General features: G+C 39.7%; 1 pseudogene; it reads right to left on the reverse strand.

The window, feature by feature from the left end:
• Positions 1-237: 237 nt before the first annotated feature.
• LOC110562383 (mediator of RNA polymerase II transcription subunit 27-like) lies at positions 238-3,285 on the reverse strand (annotated as a pseudogene).
• Between the last annotated feature and the right edge of the window lie 3,347 nt (positions 3,286-6,632).

The following is a 6,632-nucleotide window of genomic DNA, read 5'->3' on the forward strand; positions in this document are numbered from 1 at the left end:
TCCTTTTTTTTTTTCATGGTACAAAAGGTTTATTGTTTACAAAAACCAATTAAACAATCCCATCACACAAATAAAGGGTTCATTCCAGTAGGCTCAAGAGAACAGACCATCCTCCCAGGATGCACTGCTGACAGGTGACATTTCTGAGCAGAAAAAGAATGCCCTACATATATCTGAATAGACAGAGCCAATCTGGGAATGTCCTGAGGCTATGGCAGGACAGTGGTTGGGCTGGGATCACTGCGGACAGGTTCTGTGGGAGGCTTCCAGGGTTCAAAATTCTCTCTACATTAGGGGGAAAACCCTCTTGCAGAAATATTCTGCATGTAGCATTGGCAGGTCCCTGAAACAGCTTTATGTAACTTCTCAACCAAGTCTTGAAGGACCATAACCACAACTTCGTGAATCTGGTATAGCTAACTGAGGAGCCAGGCACTTATGTGGTCTGTGACCTTCTGCAATTGTTGATAGCTGCTTACCATCTACTGGGTCGACTTTCTCTTTTTACCCTTTCACTATTGTGCAATCAATGAAGAGGCTTCTCATGATGACGATTGCTTTGAACACCTTTCTCAAGGTCATCAGAAGCACTGCTGAAGTCCTATTGGTTCTGGATAAGTGGACAGACATTTCCGGAAACATCCTGTCAATGTGGCTGATCATGTCATTTACATATTTGAGGCGGTAGCACCAGAGTGGTAGGCTGAGCCTTCAGTGAATGCTTGGCAGACAGGCTCATCTGTTTTGCATAGCTCTTTAAGGACTGTTGGTTTAAAAGCCTTGTTGCTAGGCCTGCATGGTACTGTAGTTTGTTGGTCCATTTTTATGAGTGCAGAAGTTGGCTATGGAGCAGAGTTTTGTCCTGCACAGGATCCGGACTCAATTGCTCAGTGTTGTGAAAAGGGTGGCTCTCTGATGCCTTGCATTCCAGATCACTGAGGTCCCACTTGACTGGATGAAAGTTGTCCTAGAAGTGTGTTGTGAAGATCTTCTCATAGCCCTCCCTCATCTCCTTGTTGAGCGTTGCATCCTTAGGTTGCCTTACACTCCGCTGTCACTGGAGTGAGGCACCTTTATGGTACTAATGGACTGTGAAAAGGTCTTCAGGTTCACCCCAACACTCAAAATGTCTTTCTTGTGGCTGTGGCCACTCAAGTGATATCTTAGATGGTCACTCTATTTGGGGAGGCGCTTATCGAGTGTCATCACACTAAGCAGTTTGTGCTCATTTTATTCTAACAACTTATGGTTGATTGTTAATATTAACATTTTGGACATGAAATTATATAATTGATGCTCATGACTTTGGAAATTAAATTAGTTTATTCAGCTAAGAGGCAGGAGACATAGGTGTTGTTGGGGGAAATTCCAAGTCTCTATGTATGGATGTGCTCTGAATCATTAGGAACTGGGAAGGGTTGAGAGTGGGTAGAGGGGTGTAGGTGGGAAGATAGTGCAGGACAAGAGAAGGATGGAAAAGCCATTATAAAGGGGAATTGCAAGAACTGGGAACAGGGTAGATTTGAGGAACAAAAAGAAGTTGGCAGGGTTCACCATGAAGTTTGAAGCTGTGTGAATGGAGAATGATGACAACTTTGACAGGCTAAGAACATCCAGTAACAGGCAGAACACATGCAAGAGAGGGAGTGACTAACTGGGGTTGGGAGACAAAGGGGAGGGTGAGCTCAGTATCAGATATGTCCTACCAGGCCCCCTACCCAGATAGCCAGAGAAACTAGAGGGCCAGAGAGCCAGCAATCCATGAGCACAGACACAGAAGAAGAAAAGAAAAAATCAAGTGTTGCAACAGGCAGAGGAGAACTGGAAGATATGAAAAACATCAGGTTTAAATTTTCCAAATCTTGAATTTTTAGGGCTGTTATTCTTGCAGGAAAAACCACTTCAATCATGTTTAGTGATGATTGGTGAGAGGGTGGGGTGTGAATTACATTGGCTCACCACTTCCCACTTCAAATTTTATCTTTTGAGTTGAGACATCCACTTTTCTCCCAAGAAAAAGGCAAAACAACTTAAATTACAAAGCATCCAGGAAAAATAAACTTCTATTCTCTTAGTTTTCTTAATTCATTAAGAAACAACGCAGCTTAGCATTTTCTTTGTCTTACTTCTGGTTTGTTTTATGATATGCTTAATAGATTAATATAGTTTTGTTTTTTTAAGTTGTAAAAGAAATTTCTGCCCAGGAGCAGCATTTTGTGAATGTATGGACACAAAGCCAACTGAGTTTTTTAATACAACTTTTTCTGTCATAAATGTTTGCATGGACCTGAATGAATTAATTCAGATTTTCATGAGGGGAGAAGATAGCATCGGATGAACTTGTAAAGCTTCAATTCTGTAGCTCAGTGCCTGATGAATCATGCATCTAGAAATGCTGAGAATATCTAAGCACCTGGATTTATAGGGCCTTTCCCTTCTTACCTCACTCTGACCTCTCTCTTTTCATTTTTCTTTTTCAAAACAGGGTCTCTCTGTGTAGCCTTGGCTGTCCTGAACTCTCTTTGTAGACCAGACTTGCCTCACAGAGATCTGCCTGCCTCTGCCTTCCCAAGTGCTGGGATTACAGGTGTGCACCACCACGCCCGGATAACACCCCTGCCTTCTGCAGTCTGTTGCTGTTACATTCATGGAATGAAAACTTTCTGTATTATCTCCCTTTGCTGCCTTCACCTGTGGTACCCAAGACTTGTCTGTATGTGTTCTTTTTCTTTTACTGAACTGATATTTTGTGGAATTGATGAAGATTGATATAAAGTCTTTATTGATTATCATACTGATAAATGATAAGTAGCTAACGACTGATCTGGCTTTAAAGTACCTACACATAAGAGGGGCAAGAATGAATTATGCATAGTTTTATTCAAGGAGACTTTTAAGTGTTGTCTGTGAGCCAGCATCATCATCGATTGGAAAGCTTATTAGAATCACAGCTTCCTGAGCGTCACTCTAGATTAACTGTATCAACAACACTGGGGAAAAGAAGCATTAAGTCCATCAATTCTGCTTTCAGCCAGTCCTACAGTATTGACACATATTGGAATTTGAGGACTGCTTAGTAACTGAATTTACTCAGCATGACAGTTATAGGACAAAGTTAATACGACTTAGTTTTGCCCAGAAGGGGTTTTCTGGAATTTTCATTAGAAAAAAAAATAGTGTCCTTCCAGTGACCTGAGCTGGGTACATGTGGGCAAACTTTTCAACATACCTGGGTCTCATTTCCCTCATCTGCCAAAGCAGTACTTCAAATTGTATAATCACCATGATTCCCTAACAATGCTAGATTTTGTCCCACCACTATCTCTTGGGGCTAATAGCATTTATTTATAGGAAAAACGAAGCTGGAGTGATCATCATGAGGGAATGTGAACATATGTACATGACAACAAGGCCAACATCTGTGTCCTATTTAGCTGAGCATCAAGCACACTTTGTACCAAAAAATTAAAAGGACAAAAAAAAAAATATACAAGTCACATGTCTAAAAATCAAGGTAACTGTGTGTGTGTTTATGTGTGTAAAAGGACAAATAGTAAACATTTTAGACTTAGAGACCATTAGTGTCTGCCATGATTACTCAAATCCTGCCACTGTTATATAAAAGCCACCATAAATAATATGTAAAGCAATCCAGCTCACATTCCAAAATCTTTACTTCCAAAACCAGATGGTAGGTTGGATCTAGCACATAAGGAATAACTTGCCAACTTCTGGTTAATAATATTTCCATTTGTTTCTAAATTAAAACAAGGGACTTAAATATTTTCTGGTTGTTTATTTACTTATTAATCAAATACATAGTAGCCATTATCTAATCACGATCTTCAGAGTTCCTGTCCACTTTTCTGTGTTGATCTGTAAACAATAAATCCGAACATAATCTTGGACAGATTCATCTACATGCATGGGTTTCCTCGTTAATGTCCAGAGGAAGACAGTAGTGGGCTTGTACAGACACACTTCACAGTTTGAGGGAGCCATTCCTATTGTCTCAGTGCACACCAAAGAAGAAAACATCAATTTGTCTCCAAAGTTATTGCTAATACAACAATCATTGTACCTGTACATGAACCATTTCTTTCATAAGCAATTCTTGTCCAAAGGGTGTATCTGCAAAGTAACGGTGTAGAAAAATAAAACATTTTGTTTAGTCCTATTGAGCTTTCAAACTGTAGACCACAAGTGTGACCTGGATACCAAACACATGTGCAGCTTTCTCCCCATCAGTGGACAGCAGCTGTGTGTCCCCTAATTCAGTTTAGTTCTATACTTTCTACTTAGAGCTATCAGCACACCCCACAAGTTCAGGGCTCAGCAATCAATCCTTACCCCCTAGTTTATATACCAGTCACAAGTGTGGGCTTCCAACTTCTTCTTGTTCCTGGCCACTCTGCTTAGGTAGAATAAATTTACTGGAGTGGTCCCAGAAATCAGAAAAACACTTATTTTTCACTGTAATGGCTTTCTCAAAGGACACGGGCAGATGGAAGAGATGCTCATGGCAAAGGGTGTGGAAAGGGCTGCAAGGCTTCCATGTTTTTCCAGGAGCACCACATTCCAGGAACCCCTGTGTGTACAGCTCTCAGGACACCCCCTTCTCAAAAATCCACTCCTTTCCACTTTCATAAATCAAAATTCAGTATAGTTAGGCATATTTATTTAATTACAGTCAACTGGTAATCAGCTCAAGCTTGAACAGAGTTCCCGTCCTCAGAGACTTGTGGGTTTGACAGAACATTCCAACCCTCTGTTCGTGCCTTACTCATTCCCCTGACCAGACGTCATTCTAAAGCTACCAATGGAGTGTCTGCCATCAGGTAGATCATTAGCAGATAAGTGACACTCTTAGAGCTTTAGATCATCCAAGGCTTTCAAGGCTATTATATAAAAAATGGAATGTAAAAGCAAATTATATGTATTATATGTAATATATATATGTATATATAAATTGCAAAAGGGGTCTACCTTCTTGTTGTGTTTTCTTTTGTTTCTTTTCTCATTTAGGGCCCCATTGTGTGTGTTGCTGAGTTTCAACCACATAGTAAAAAATTAAAACATTGTCTGGAGACATCATGCTTCTTCATCCACTCCCAGGAAGTAGTAATCAAGTAAAGCTGATGTTAATATCCTAGCTTTTTGGCCTGTGTCTCTGTATGTGTATGTGTGTATGGCAACACAAAATCATAGTATATCACGGATATTCTATTGCATGAAAAGTCTTGGATAAGCTGTCTTTAATGGGCCTCCTTTATTTAAAGTCTTAGCTGAATAGATTAAAAAGTAATTCAATATAATTAATATAATGTAAGTAATTCAGAGTAATTCATGTGCGTCTTTCCCTAAACTAGTAAGGTTGATAAGTCTGGATGGAAAATCATGAAGGCTCCAAACATTACCTTAATTATTTTACTTGGTGATTGCAACCCAGCAACACATACAACTGGCACGTTAAGTGGGGAAAAAAAGAAAAGAAAAAAACAAAACAAAACAAAAAAACAAAACTTCTTCCCAATTACAAATAAGAAAACACGTTGGGCAATTTTGAAATTTCCCACCCTTCAATTTGGTCCCAAGTGAAAGCATATGCCAGAGTAATAATCTTCACAAATTGTGAATTTTGAGTTAGATTCATGCTGTTTTTCTCTTATATTGTTAATTATCCACTCTTTTTTTAAAATATATAAACTATCCACTCTTATGTTCTCCTTCTGTGCCCACTTAAGATTAGTACTCAACTGACTGTTGAAGAATGAAATACATAAAGTGAGCCAAGTCTTGATGGTTGATGGCTCCACCAACTTAATAAAAATCTCTTCATTGTGTGCTGAGTGAAAAACAGGAACCACAGAGATGATGACCTGCTGTGTTTTGAAATGATTTATATTAGACCACATTAAATATGAAGAATGAGATGAGACTGGAATGAGATGAATTTTTGTATCTGTATCTTTGTGTGCCAAAAAGCTTCTGACTCCTGCCTCCCCTGGTCTGAGGATGTAAAACAGTCTGTTATTTTACTTCTTTAGGGTTTTGGATAAGTATTTACCTTCAGCTTCATGAGTCATGGGTGGTAACTGTTACTATCATGAGACATGCTACAGTGATCATCACTCATATTCCCTTTATACTCATTATTCCTGCCAACACAGAACAGACTCATACAGCTTCCTTTCCACCCCCATTGGGGCTGGTTGATAGGGTCATTTAAATTTCCAAGAGCAGGTAGTAATCAAGTAAGGCTGACGTTATCCTAGCTTTTTGGCCTGTCACATGTGGTCAGACCATCTATTATTTGTATTAGATTCTCAAATACACAAAGCCTCAGTTGCTCACAGAATAACAACCTGCTTGCTCATATGCTTTCTCCACACACTGGCTTCTCTGTCTTCCTAGCCTGTGAGGTCACCTGCATGCTCCCCAAACTTTTTCACATCTGTTTCTGGTGGGGGGGGGCACCCTGAAGAAATCTTTCATTTGTTGCTACTGGCATTCAACCAATCCAGGGGTGATTTTCTTCTCTCCTTGAATTTTATCAGTGAGATAAACTTTGGAGATGGTGGGGTTTAGACACTACAGATGTGTTCCCCAAAGATCTCTCAAACCTAAGATCA

This window comes from Meriones unguiculatus, chromosome 3 (assembly GCF_030254825.1).
Source record: "Meriones unguiculatus strain TT.TT164.6M chromosome 3, Bangor_MerUng_6.1, whole genome shotgun sequence".
NCBI lineage: Eukaryota > Metazoa > Chordata > Mammalia > Rodentia > Muridae > Meriones > Meriones unguiculatus.